Source organism: Zophobas morio, unplaced genomic scaffold, assembly GCF_036711695.1.
Source record: "Zophobas morio isolate AGI-343-1 ecotype UQ-CSIRO unplaced genomic scaffold, CSIRO_AGI_Zmor_V1 ptg000662l, whole genome shotgun sequence".
NCBI lineage: Eukaryota > Metazoa > Arthropoda > Insecta > Coleoptera > Tenebrionidae > Zophobas > Zophobas morio.
The window spans coordinates 35,255-50,597 of NW_026972765.1; positions in this window are offsets into that span (position 1 = coordinate 35,255).

The following is a 15,343-nucleotide window of genomic DNA, read 5'->3' on the forward strand; positions in this document are numbered from 1 at the left end:
TATATAACTACTAATATAGTTCAAATTCAATAAAAATCGACAAAAATACAGTTTCTAGCTAAAATTTGATGGTTTCGTTGCACTTTCCGAGCCCGTAGGGTATCTGATTGGCTTAAAAGTACAAGAAAACACTTCAAAAGTGACGTTTCTGAAGAATTTTAACAGTTTTCTTGTATCTACGAACGCCAGAATGCATAAAATTGACCTAAACGTCTCCTTTTCCTATTCTGAGTCGATTCTGCATGCTTTAAGTGTGTTTGGTGGCTCAGAACCATCAAAAAACGTTGAAATATAGTTCAAATTCAATAAAAATCGACAAAAATACAGTTTCTAGCTAAAATTTGATGGTTTCGTTGCACTTTCCGAGCCCGTAGGGTATCTGATTGGCTTAAAAGTACAAGAAAACACTTCAAAAGTGACGTTTCTGAAGAATTTTAACAGTTTTCTTGTATCTACGAACGCCAGAATGCATAAAATTGACCTAAACGTCTCCTTTTCCTATTCTGAGTCGATTCTGCATGCTTTAAGTGTGTTTGGTGGCTCAGGACCATCAAAAAACGTTGAAATATAGTTCAAATTCAATAAAAATCGACAAAAATACAGTTTCTAGCTAAAATTTGATGGTTTCGTTGCACTTTCCGAGCCCGTAGGGTATCTGATTGGCTTAAAAGTACAAGAAAACACTTCAAAAGTGACGTTTCTGAAGAATTTTAACAGTTTTCTTGTATCTACGAACGCCAGAATGCACAAAATTGACCTAAACGTCTCCTTTTCCTATTCTGAGTCGATTCTGCATGCTTTAAGTGTGTTTGGTGGCTCAGAACCATCAAAAAACGTTGAAATATAGTTCAAATTCAATAAAAATCGACAAAAATACAGTTTCTAGCTAAAATTTGATGGTTTCGTTGCACTTTCCGAGCCCGTAGGGTATCTGATTGGCTTAAAAGTACAAGAAAACACTTCAAAAGTGACGTTTCTGAAGAATTTTAACAGTTTTCTTGTATCTACGAAAGCCAGAATGCATAAAATTGACCTAAACGTCTCCTTTTCCTATTCTGAGTCGATTCTGCATGCTTTAAGTGTGTTTGGTGGCTCAGAACCATCAAAAAACGTTGAAATATAGTTCAAATTCAATAAAAATCGACAAAAATACAGTTTCTAGCTAAAATTTGATGGTTTCGTTGCACTTTCCGAGCCCGTAGGGTATCTGATTGGCTTCAAAGTACAAGAAAACACTTCAAAAGTGACGTTTCTGAAGAATTTTAACAGTTTTCTTGTATCTACGAACGCCAGAATGCATAAAATTGACCTAAACGTCTCCTTTTCCTATTCTGAGTCGATTCTGCATGCTTTAAGTGTGTTTGGTGGCTCAGAACCATCAAAAAACGTTGAAATATAGTTCAAATTCAATAAAAATCGACAAAAATACAGTTTCTAGCTAAAATTTGATGGTTTCGGTGCACTTTCCGAGCCCGTAGGGTATCTGATTGGCTTAAAAGTACAAGAAAACACTTCAAAAGTGACGTTTCTGAAGAATTTTAACAGTTTTCTTGTATCTACGAACGCCAGAATGCATAAAATTGACCTAAACGTCTCCTTTTCCTATTCTGAGTCGATTCTGCATGCTTTAAGTGTGTTTGGTGGCTCAGAACCATCAAAAAACGTTGAAATATAGTTCAAATTCAATAAAAATCGACAAAAATACAGTTTCTAGCTAAAATTTGATGGTTTCGTTGCACTTTCCGAGCCCGTAGGGTATCTGATTGGCTTAAAAGTACAAGAAAACACTTCAAAAGTGACGTTTCTGAAGAATTTTAACAGTTTTCTTGTATCTACGAACGCCAGAATGCATAAAATTGACCTAAACGTCTCCTTTTCCTATTCTGAGTCGATTCTGCATGCTTTAAGTGTGTTTGGTGGCTCAGAACCATCAAAAAACGTTGAAATATAGTTCAAATTCAATAAAAATCGACAAAAATACAGTTTCTAGCTAAAATTTGATGGTTTCGTTGCACTTTCCGAGCCCGTAGGGTATCTGATTGGCTTAAAAGTACAAGAAAACACTTCAAAAGTGACGTTTCTGAAGAATTTTAACAGTTTTCTTGTATCTACGAACGCCAGAATGCATAAAATTGACCTAAACGTCTCCTTTTCCTATTCTGAGTCGATTCTGCATGCTTTAAGTGTGTTTGGTGGCTCAGAACCATCAAAAAACGTTGAAATATAGTTCAAATTCAATAAAAATCGACAAAAATACAGTTTCTAGCTAAAATTTGATGGTTTCGTTGCACTTTCCGAGCCCGTAGGGTATCTGATTGGCTTAAAAGTACAAGAAAACACTTCAAAAGTGACGTTTCTGAAGAATTTTAACAGTTTTCTTGTATCTACGAACGCCAGAATGCATAAAATTGACCTAAACGTCTCCTTTTCCTATTCTGAGTCGATTCTGCATGCTTTAAGTGTGTTTGGTGGCTCAGAACCATCAAAAAACGTTGAAATATAGTTCAAATTCAATAAAAATCGACAAAAATACAGTTTCTAGCTAAAATTTGATGGTTTCGTTGCACTTTCCGAGCCCGTAGGGTATCTGATTGGCTTAAAAGTACAAGAAAACACTTCAAAAGTGACGTTTCTGAAGAATTTTAACAGTTTTCTTGTATCTACGAACGCCAGAATGCATAAAATTGACCTAAACGTCTCCTTTTCCTATTCTGAGTCGATTCTGCATGCTTTAAGTGTGTTTGGTGGCTCAGAACCATCAAAAAACGTTGAAATATAGTTCAAATTCAATAAAAATCGACAAAAATACAGTTTCTAGCTAAAATTTGATGGTTTCGTTGCACTTTCCGAGCCCGTAGGTTATCTGATTGGCTTAAAAGTACAAGAAAACACTTCAAAAGTGACGTTTCTGAAGAATTTTAACAGTTTTCTTGTATCTACGAACGCCAGAATGCATAAAATTGACCTAAACGTCTCCTTTTCCTATTCTGAGTCGATTCTGCATGCTTTAAGTGTGTTTGGTGGCTCAGAACCATCAAAAAACGTTGAAATATAGTTCAAATTCAATAAAAATCGACAAAAATACAGTTTCTAGCTAAAATTTGATGGTTTCGTTGCACTTTCCGAGCCCGTTGGGTATCTGATTGGCTTAAAAGTACAAGAAAACACTTCAAAAGTGACGTTTCTGAAGAATTTTAACAGTTTTCTTGTATCTACGAACGCCAGAATGCATAAAATTGACCTAAACGTCTCCTTTTCCTATTCTGAGTCGATTCTGCATGCTTTAAGTGTGTTTGGTGGCTCAGAACCATCAAAAAACGTTGAAATATAGTTCAAATTCAATAAAAATCGACAAAAATACAGTTTCTAGCTAAAATTTGATGGTTTCGTTGCACTTTCCGAGCCCGTAGGGTATCTGATTGGCTTAAAAGTACAAGAAAACACTTCAAAAGTGACGTTTCTGAAGAATTTTAACAGTTTTCTTGTATCTACGAACGCCAGAATGCATAAAATTGACCTAAACGTCTCCTTTTCCTATTCTGAGTCGATTCTGCATGCTTTAAGTGTGTTTGGTGGCTCAGAACCATCAAAAAACGTTGAAATATAGTTCAAATTCAATAAAAATCGACAAAAATACAGTTTCTAGCTAAAATTTGATGGTTTCGTTGCACTTTCCGAGCCCGTAGGGTATCTGATTGGCTTAAAAGTACAAGAAAACACTTCAAAAGTGACGTTTCTGAAGAATTTTAACAGTTTTCTTGTATCTACGAACGCCAGAATGCATAAAATTGACCTAAACGTCTCCTTTTCCTATTCTGAGTCGATTCTGCATGCTTTAAGTGTGTTTGGTGGCTCAGAACCATCAAAAAACGTTGAAATATAGTTCAAATTCAATAAAAATCGACAAAAATACAGTTTCTAGCTAAAATTTGATGGTTTCGTTGCACTTTCCGAGCCCGTAGGGTATCTGATTGGCTTAAAAGTACAAGAAAACACTTCAAAAGTGACGTTTCTGAAGAATTTTAACAGTTTTCTTGTATCTACGAACGCCAGAATGCATAAAATTGACCTAAACGTCTCCTTTTCCTATTCTGAGTCGATTCTGCATGCTTTAAGTGTGTTTGGTGGCTCAGAACCATCAAAAAACGTTGAAATATAGTTCAAATTCAATAAAAATCGACAAAAATACAGTTTCTAGCTAAAATTTGATGGTTTCGTTGCACTTTCCGAGCCCGTAGGGTATCTGATTGGCTTAAAAGTACAAGAAAACACTTCAAAAGTGACGTTCCTGAAGAATTTTAACAGTTTTCTTGTATCTACGAACGCCAGAATGCATAAAATTGACCTAAACGTCTCGTTTTCCTATTCTGAGTCGATTCTGCATGCTTTAAGTGTGTTTGGTGGCTCAGAACCATCAAAAAACGTTGAAATATAGTTCAAATTCAATAAAAATCGACAAAAATACAGTTTCTAGCTAAAATTTGATGGTTTCGTTGCACTTTCCGAGCCCGTAGGTTATCTGATTGGCTTAAAAGTACAAGAAAACACTTCAAAAGTGACGTTTCTGAAGAATTTTAACAGTTTTCTTGTATCTACGAACGCCAGAATGCATAAAATTGACCTAAACGTCTCCTTTTCCTATTCTGAGTCGATTCTGCATGCTTTAAGTGTGTTTGGTGGCTCAGAACCATCAAAAAACGTTGAAATATAGTTCAAATTCAATAAAAATCGACAAAAATACAGTTTCTAGCTAAAATTTGATGGTTTCGTTGCACTTTCCGAGCCCGTAGGGTATCTGATTGGCTTAAAAGTACAAGAAAACACTTCAAAAGTGACGTTTCTAAAGAATTTTAACAGTTTTCTTGTATCTACGAACGCCAGAATGCATAAAATTGACCTAAACGTCTCCTTTTCCTATTCTGAGTCGATTCTGCATGCTTTAAGTGTGTTTGGTGGCTCAGAACCATCAAAAAACGTTGAAATATAGTTCAAATTCAATAAAAATCGACAAAAATACAGTTTCTAGCTAAAATTTGATGGTTTCGTTGCACTTTCCGAGCCCGTAGGGTATCTGATTGGCTTAAAAGTACAAGAAAACACTTCAAAAGTGACGTTTCTGAAGAATTTTAACAGTTTTCTTGTATCTACGAACGCCAGAATGCATAAAATTGACCTAAACGTCTCCTTTTCCTATTCTGAGTCGATTCTGCATGCTTTAAGTGTGTTTGGTGGCTCAGAACCATCAAAAAACGTTGAAATATAGTTCAAATTCAATAAAAATCGACAAAAATACAGTTTCTAGCTAAAATTTGATGGTTTCGTTGCACTTTCCGAGCCCATAGGGTATCTGATTGGCTTAAAAGTACAAGAAAACATTTCAAAAGTGACGTTTCTGAAGAATTTTAACAGTTTTCTTGTATCTACGAACGCCAGAATGCATAAAATTGACCTAAACGTCTCCTTTTCCTATTCTGAGTCGATTCTGCATGCTTTAAGTGTGTTTGGTGGCTCAGAACCATCAAAAAACGTTGAAATATAGTTCAAATTCAATAAAAATCGACAAAAATACAGTTTCTAGCTAAAATTTGATGGTTTCGTTGCACTTTCCGAGCCCGTTGGGTATCTGATAGGCTTAAAAGTACAAGAAAACACTTCAAAAGTGACGTTTCTGAAGAATTTTAACAGTTTTCTTGTATCTACGAACGCCAGAATGCATAAAATTGACCTAAACGTCTCCTTTTCCTATTCTGAGTCGATTCTGCATGCTTTAAGTGTGTTTGGTGGCTCAGAACCATCAAAAAACGTTGAAATATAGTTCAAATTCAATAAAAATCGACAAAAATACAGTTTCTAGCTAAAATTTGATGGTTTCGTTGCACTTTCCGAGCCCGTAGGGTATCTGATTGGCTTAAAAGTACAAGAAAACACTTCAAAAGTGACGTTTCTGAAGAATTTTAACAGTTTTCTTGTATCTACGAACGCCAGAATGCATAAGATTGACCTAAACGTCTCCTTTTCCTATTCTGAGTCGATTCTGCATGCTTTAAGTGTGTTTGGTGGCTCAGAACCATCAAAAAACGTTGAAATATAGTTCAAATTCAATAAAAATCGACAAAAATTCAGTTTCTAGCTAAAATTTGATGGTTTCGTTGCACTTTCCGAGCCCGTAGGGTATCTGATTGGCTTAAAAGTACAAGAAAACACTTCAAAAGTGACGTTTCTGAAGAATTTTAACAGTTTTCTTGTATCTACGAACGCCAGAATGCATAAAATTGACCTAAACGTCTCCTTTTCCTATTCTGAGTCGATTCTGCATGCTTTAAGTGTGTTTGGTGGCTCAGAACCATCAAAAAACGTTGAAATATAGTTCAAATTCAATAAAAATCGACAAAAATACAGTTTCTAGCTAAAATTTGATGGTTTCGTTGCACTTTCCGAGCCCATAGGGTATCTGACTGGCTTAAAAGTACAAGAAAACATTTCAAAAGTGACGTTTCTGAAGAATTTTAACAGTTTTCTTGTATCTACGAACGCCAGAATGCATAAAATTGACCTAAACGTCTCCTTTTCCTATTCTGAGTCGATTCTGCATGCTTTAAGTGTGTTTGGTGGCTCAGAACCATCAAAAAACGTTGAAATATAGTTCAAATTCAATAAAAATCGACAAAAATACAGTTACTAGCTAAAATTTGATGGTTTCGTTGCACTTTCCGAGCCCGTAGGGTATCTGATTGGCTTAAAAGTACAAGAAAACACTTCAAAAGTGACGTTTCTGAGGAATTTTAACAGTTTTCTTGTATCTACGAACGCCAGAATGCACAAAATTGACCTAAACGTCTCCTTTTCCTATTCTGAGTCGATTCTGCATGCTTTAAGTGTGTTTGGTGGCTCAGAACCATCAAAAAACGTTGAAATATAGTTCAAATTCAATAAAAATCGACAAAAATACAGTTTCTAGCTAAAATTTGATGGTTTCGTTGCACTTTCCGAGCCCGTAGGGTATCTGATTGGCTTAAAAGTACAAGAAAACACTTCAAAAGTGACGTTTCTGAAGAATTTTAACAGTTTTCTTGTATCTACGAACGCCAGAATGCATAAAATTGACCTAAACGTCTCCTTTTCCTATTCTGAGTCGATTCTGCATGCTTTAAGTGTGTTTGGTGGCTCAGAACCATCAAAAAACGTTGAAATATAGTTCAAATTCAATAAAAATCGACAAAAATACAGTTTCTAGCTAAAATTTGATGGTTTCGTTGCACTTTCCGAGCCCATAGGGTATCTGATTGGCTTAAAAGTACAAGAAAACATTTCAAAAGTGACGTTTCTGAAGAATTTTAACAGTTTTCTTGTATCTACGAACGCCAGAATGCATAAAATTGACCTAAACGTCTCCTTTTCCTATTCTGAGTCGATTCTGCATGCTTTAAGTGTGTTTGGTGGCTCAGAACCATCAAAAAACGTTGAAATATAGTTCAAATTCAATAAAAATCGACAAAAATACAGTTTCTAGCTAAAATTTGATGGTTTCGTTGCACTTTCCGAGCCCGTTGGGTATCTGAAAGGCTTAAAAGTACAAGAAAACACTTCAAAAGTGACGTTTCTGAAGAATTTTAACAGTTTTCTTGTATCTACGAACGCCAGAATGCATAAAATTGACCTAAACGTCTCCTTTTCCTATTCTGAGTCGATTCTGCATGCTTTAAGTGTGTTTGGTGGCTCAGAACCATCAAAAAACGTTGAAATATAGTTCAAATTCAATAAAAATCGACAAAAATACAGTTTCTAGCTAAAATTTGATGGTTTCGTTGCACTTTCCGAGCCCGTAGGGTATCTGATTGGCTTAAAAGTACAAGAAAACACTTCAAAAGTGACGTTTCTGAAGAATTTTAACAGTTTTCTTGTATCTACGAACGCCAGAATGCATAAAATTGACCTAAACGTCTCCTTTTCCTATTCTGAGTCGATTCTGCATGCTTTAAGTGTGTTTGGTGGCTCAGAACCATCAAAAAACGTTGAAATATAGTTCAAATTCAATAAAAATCGACAAAAATTCAGTTTCTAGCTAAAATTTGATGGTTTCGTTGCACTTTCCGAGCCCGTAGGGTATCTGATTGGCTTAAAAGTACAAGAAAACACTTCAAAAGTGACGTTTCTGAAGAATTTTAACAGTTTTCTTGTATCTACGAACGCCAGAATGCATAAAATTGACCTAAACGTCTCCTTTTCCTATTCTGAGTCGATTCTGCATGCTTTAAGTGTGTTTGGTGGCTCAGAACCATCAAAAAACGTTGAAATATAGTTCAAATTCAATAAAAATCGACAAAAATACAGTTTCTAGCTAAAATTTGATGGTTTCGTTGCACTTTCCGAGCCCGTTGGGTATCTGATTGGCTTAAAAGTACAAGAAAACACTTCAAAAGTGACGTTTCTGAAGAATTTTAACAGTTTTCTTGTATCTACGAACGCCAGAATGCATAAATTTGACCTAAACGTCTCCTTTTCCTATTCTGAGTCGATTCTGCATGCTTTAAGTGTGTTTGGTGGCTCAGAACCATCAAAAAACGTTGAAATATAGTTCAAATTCAATAAAAATCGACAAAAATACAGTTTCTAGCTAAAATTTGATGGTTTCGTTGCACTTTCCGAGCCCGTGGGGTATCTGATTGGCTTAAAAGTACAAGAAAACACTTCAAAAGTGACGTTTCTGAAGAATTTTAACAGTTTTCTTGTATCTACGAACGCCAGAATGCATAAAATTGACCTAAACGTCTCCTTTTCCTATTCTGAGTCGATTCTGCATGCTTTAAGTGTGTTTGGTGGCTCAGAACCATCAAAAAACGTTGAAATATAGTTCAAATTCAATAAAAATCGACAAAAATTCAGTTTCTAGCTAAAATTTGATGGTTTCGTTGCACTTTCCGAGCCCGTAGGGTATCTGATTGGCTTAAAAGTACAAGAAAACACTTCAAAAGTGACGTTTCTGAAGAATTTTAACAGTTTTCTTGTATCTACGAACGCCAGAATGCATAAAATTGACCTAAACGTCTCCTTTTCCTATTCTGAGTCGATTCTGCATGCTTTAAGTGTGTTTGGTGGCTCAGAACCATCAAAAAACGTTGAAATATAGTTCAAATTCAATAAAAATCGACAAAAATACAGTTTCTAGCTAAAATTTGATGGCTTCGTTGCACTTTCCGAGCCCGTAGGGTATCTGATTGGCTTAAAAGTACAAGAAAACACTTCAAAAGTGACGTTTCTGAAGAATTTTAACAGTTTTCTTGTATCTACGAACGCCAGAATGCATAAAATTGACCTAAACGTCTCCTTTTCCTATTCTGAGTCGATTCTGCATGCTTTAAGTGTGTTTGGTGGCTCAGAATCATCAAAAAACGTTGAAATATAGTTCAAATTCAATAAAAATCGACAAAAATACAGTTTCTAGCTAAAATTTGATGGTTTCGTTGCACTTTCCGAGCCCGTAGGGTATCTGATTGGCTTAAAAGTACAAGAAAACACTTCAAAAGTGACGTTTCTGAAGAATTTTAACAGTTTTCTTGTATCTACGAACGCCAGAATGCATAAAATTGACCTAAACGTCTCCTTTTCCCATTCTGAGTCGATTCTGCATGCTTTAAGTGTGTTTGGTGGCTCAGAACCATCAAAAAACGTTGAAATATAGTTCAAATTCAATAAAAATCGACAAAAATACAGTTTCTAGCTAAAATTTGATGGTTTCGTTGCACTTTCCGAGCCCGTAGGTTATCTGATTGGCTTAAAAGTACAAGAAAACACTTCAAAAGTGACGTTTCTGAAGAATTTTAACAGTTTTCTTGTATCTACGAACGCCAGAATGCATAAAATTGACCTAAACGTCTCCTTTTCCTATTCTGAGTCGATTCTGCATGCTTTAAGTGTGTTTGGTGGCTCAGAACCATCAAAAAACGTTGAAATTTAGTTCAAATTCAATAAAAATCGACAAAAATACAGTTTCTAGCTAAAATTTGATGGTTTCGTTGCACTTTCCGAGCCCGTAGGGTATCTGATTGGCTTAAAAGTACAAGAAAACACTTCAAAAGTGACGTTTCTGAAGAATTTTAACAGTTTTCTTGTATCTACGAACGCCAGAATGCATAAAATTGACCCAAACGTCTCCTTTTCCTATTCTGAGTCGATTCTGCATGCTTTAAGTGTGTTTGGTGGCTCAGAACCATCAAAAAACGTTGAAATATAGTTCAAATTCAATAAAAATCGACAAAAATACAGTTTCTAGCTAAAATTTGATGGTTTCGTTGCACTTTCCGAGCCCGTAGGGTATCTGATTGGCTTAAAAGTACAAGAAAACACTTCAAAAGTGACGTTTCTGAAGAATTTTAACAGTTTTCTTGTATCTACGAACGCCAGAATGCATAAAATTGACCTAAACGTCTCCTTTTCCTATTCTGAGTCGATTCTGCATGCTTTAAGTGTGTTTGGTGGCTCAGAACCATCAAAAAACGTTGAAATATAGTTCAAATTCAATAAAAATCGACAAAAATACAGTTTCTAGCTAAAATTTGATGGTTTCGTTGCACTTTCCGAGCCCGTAGGGTATCTGATTGGCTTAAAAGTACAAGAAAACACTTCAAATGTGACGTTTCTGAAGAATTTTAACAGTTTTCTTGTATCTACGAACGCCAGAATGCATAAAATTGACCTAAACGTCTCCTTTTCCTATTCTGAGTCGATTCTGCATGCTTTAAGTGTGTTTGGTGGCTCAGAACCATCAAAAAACGTTGAAATATAGTTCAAATTCAATAAAAATCGACAAAAATACAGTTTCTAGCTAAAATTTGATGGTTTCGTTGCACTTTCCGAGCCCGTAGGGTATCTGATTGGCTTAAAAGTACAAGAAAACACTTCAAAAGTGACGTTTCTGAAGAATTTTAACAGTTTTCTTGTATCTACGAACGCCAGAATGCATAAAATTGACCTAAACGTCTCCTTTTCCTGTTCTGAGTCGATTCTGCATGCTTTAAGTGTGTTTGGTGGCTCAGAACCATCACAAAACGTTGAAATATAGTTCAAATTCAATAAAAATCGACAAAAATATAGTTTCTAGCTAAAATTTGATGGTTTCGTTGCACTTTCCGAGCCCGTAGGGTATCTGATTGGCTTAAAAGTACAAGAAAACACTTCAAAAGTGACGTTTCTGAAGAATTTTAACAGTTTTCTTGTATCTACGAACGCCAGAATGCATAAAATTGACCTAAACGTCTCCTTTTCCTATTCTGAGTCGATTCTGCATGCTTTAAGTGTGTTTGGTGGCTCAGAACCATCAAAAAACGTTGAAATATAGTTCAAATTCAATAAAAATCGACAAAAATACAGTTTCTAGCTAAAATTTGATGGTTTCGTTGCACTTTCCGAGCCCGTAGGGTATCTGATTGGCTTAAAAGTACAAGAAAACACTTCAAAAGTGACGTTTCTGAAGAATTTTAACAGTTTTCTTGTATCTACGAACGCCAGAATGCATAAAATTGACCTAAACGTCTCCTTTTCCTATTCTGAGTCGATTCTGCATGCTTTAAGTGTGTTTGGTGGCTCAGAACCATCAAAAAACGTTGAAATATAGTTCAAATTCAATAAAAATCGACAAAAATACAGTTTCTAGCTAAAATTTGATGGTTTCGTTGCACTTTCCGAGCCCGTAGGGTATCTGATTGGCTTAAAAGTACAAGAAAACACTTCAAAAGTGACGTTTCTGAAGAATTTTAACAGTTTTCTTGTATCTACGAACGCCAGAATGCATAAAATTGACCTAAACGTCTCCTTTTCCTATTCTGAATCGATTCTGCATGCTTTAAGTGTGTTTGGTGGCTCAGAACCATCAAAAAACGTTGAAATATAGTTCAAATTCAATAAAAATCGACAAAAATACAGTTTCTAGCTAAAATTTGATGGTTTCGTTGCACTTTCCGAGCCCGTAGGGTATCTGATTGGCTTAAAAGTACAAGAAAACACTTCAAAAGTGACGTTTCTGAAGAATTTTAACAGTTTTCTTGTATCTACGAACGCCAGAATGCATAAAATTGACCTAAACGTCTCCTTTTCCTATTCTGAGTCGATTCTGCATGCTTTAAGTGTGTTTGGTGGCTCAGAACCATCAAAAAACGTTGAAATATAGTTCAAATTCAATAAAAATCGACAAAAATACAGTTTCTAGCTAAAATTTGATGGTTTCGTTGCACTTTCCGAGCCCGTAGGGTATCTGATTGGCTTAAAAGTACAAGAAAACACTTCAAAAGTGACGTTTCTGAAGAATTTTAACAGTTTTCTTGTATCTACGAACGCCAGAATGCATAAAATTGACCTAAACGTCTCCTTTTCCTATTCTGAGTCGATTCTGCATGCTTTAAGTGTGTTTGGTGGCTCAGAACCATCAAAAAACGTTGAAATATAGTTCAAATTCAATAAAAATCGACAAAAATACAGTTTCTAGCTAAAATTGGATGGTTTCGTTGCACTTTCCGAGCCCGTAGGGTATCTGATTGGCTTAAAAGTACAAGAAAACACTTCAAAAGTGACGTTTCTGAAGAATTTTAACAGTTTTCTTGTATCTACGAACGCCAGAATGCATAAAATTGACCTAAACGTCTCCTTTTCCTATTCTGAGTCGATTCTGCATGCTTTAAGTGTGTTTGGTGGCTCAGAACCATCAAAAAACGTTGAAATATAGTTCAAATTCAATAAAAATCGACAAAAATACAGTTTCTAGCTAAAATTTGATGGTTTCGTTGCACTTTCCGAGCCCGTAGGGTATCTGATTGGCTTAAAAGTACAAGAAAACACTTCAAAAGTGACGTTTCTGAAGAATGTTAACAGTTTTCTTGTATCTACGAACGCCAGAATGCATAAAATTGACCTAAACGTCTCCTTTTCCTATTCTGAGTCGATTCTGCATGCTTTAAGTGGGTTTGGTGGCTCAGAACCATCAAAAAACGTTGAAATATAGTTCAAATTCAATAAAAATCGACAAAAATACAGTTTCTAGCTAAAATTTGATGGTTTCGTTGCACTTTCCGAGCCCGTAGGGTATCTGATTGGCTTAAAAGTACAAGAAAACACTTCAAAAGTGACGTTTCTGAAGAATTTTAACAGTTTTCTTGTATCTACGAACGCCAGAATGCATTAAATTGACCTAAACGTCTCCTTTTCCTATTCTGAGTCGATTCTGCATGCTTTAAGTGTGTTTGGTGGCTCAGAACCATCAAAAAACGTTGAAATATAGTTCAAATTCAATAAAATCGACAAAAATACAGTTTCTAGCTAAAATTTGATGGTTTCGTTGCACTTTCCGAGCCCGTAGGGTATCTGATTGGCTTAAAAGTACAAGAAAACACTTCAAAAGTGACGTTTCTGAAGAATTTTAACAGTTTTCTTGTATCTACGAACGCCAGAATGCATTAAATTGACCTAAACGTCTCCTTTTCCTATTCTGAGTCGATTCTGCATGCTTTAAGTGTGTTTGGTGGCTCAGAACCATCAAAAAACGTTGAAATATAGTTCAAATTCAATAAAAATCGACAAAAATACAGTTTCTAGCTAAAATTTGATGGTTTCGTTGCACTTTCCGAGCCCGTAGGGTATCTGATTGGCTTAAAAGTACAAGAAAACACTTCAAAAGTGACGTTTCTGAAGAATTTTAACAGTTTTCTTGTATCTACGAACGCCAGAATGCATAAAATTGACCTAAACGTCTCCTTTTCCTATTCTGAGTCGATTCTGCATGCTTTAAGTGTGTTTGGTGGCTCAGAACCATCAAAAAACGTTGAAATATAGTTCAAATTCAATAAAAATCGACAAAAATACAGTTTCTAGCTAAAATTTGATGGTTTCGTTGCACTTTCCGAGCCCGTAGGGTATCTGATTGGCTTAAAAGTACAAGAAAACACTTCAAAAGTGACGTTTCTGAAGAATTTTAACAGTTTTCTTGTATCTACGAACGCCAGAATGCATAAAATTGACCTAAACGTCTCCTTTTCCTATTCTGAGTCGATTCTGCATGCTTTAAGTGTGTTTGGTGGCTCAGAACCATCAAAAAACGTTGAAATATAGTTCAAATTCAATAAAAATCGACAAAAATACAGTTTCTAGCTAAAATTTGATGGTTTCGTTGCACTTTCCGAGCCCGTAGGGTATCTGATTGGCTTAAAAGTACAAGAAAACACTTCAAAAGTGACGTTTCTGAAGAATTTTAACAGTTTTCTTGTATCTACGAACGCCAGAATGCATAAAATTGACCTAAACGTCTCCTTTTCCTATTCTGAGTCGATTCTGCATGCTTTAAGTGTGTTTGGTGGCTCAGAACCATCAAAAAACGTTGAAATATAGTTCAAATTCAATAAAAATCGACAAAAATACAGTTTCTAGCTAAAATTTGATGGTTTCGTTGCACTTTCCGAGCCCGTTGGGTATCTGATTGGCTTAAAAGTACAAGAAAACACTTCAAAAGTGACGTTTCTGAAGAATTTTAACAGTTTTCTTGTATCTACGAACGCCAGAATGCATAAAATTGACCTAAACGTCTGCTTTTCCTATTCTGAGTCGATTCTGCATGCTTTAAGTGTGTTTGGTGGCTCAGAACCATCAAAAAACGTTGAAATATAGTTCAAATTCAGTAAAAATCGACAAAAATACAGTTTCTAGCTAAAATTGGATGGTTTCGTTGCACTTTCCGAGCCCGTAGGGTATCTGATTGGCTTAAAAGTACAAGAAAACACTTCAAAAGTGACGTTTCTGAAGAATTTTAACAGTTTTCTTGTATCTACGAACGCCAGAATGCATAAAATTGACCTAAACGTCTCCTTTTCCTATTCTGAGTCGATTCTGCATGCTTTAAGTGTGTTTGGTGGCTCAGAACCATCAAAAAACGTTGAAATATAGTTCAAATTCAATAAAAATCGACAAAAATACAGTTTCTAGCTAAAATTTGATGGTTTCGTTGCACTTTCCGAGCCCGTAGGGTATCTGATTGGCTTAAAAGTACAAGAAAACACTTCAAAAGTGACGTTTCTGAAGAATTTTAACAGTTTTCTTGTATCTACGAACGCCAGAATGCATAAAATTGACCTAAACGTCTCCTTTTCCTATTCTGAGTCGATTCTGCATGCTTTAAGTGTGTTTGGTGGCTCAGAACCATCAAAAAACGTTGAAATATTGTTCAAATTCAATAAAAATCGACAAAAATACAGTTTCTAGCTAAAATTTGATGGTTTCGTTGCACTTTCCGAGCCCGTAGGGTATCTGATTGGCTTAAAAGTACAAGAAAACACTTCAAAAGTGACGTTTCTGAAGAATTTTAACA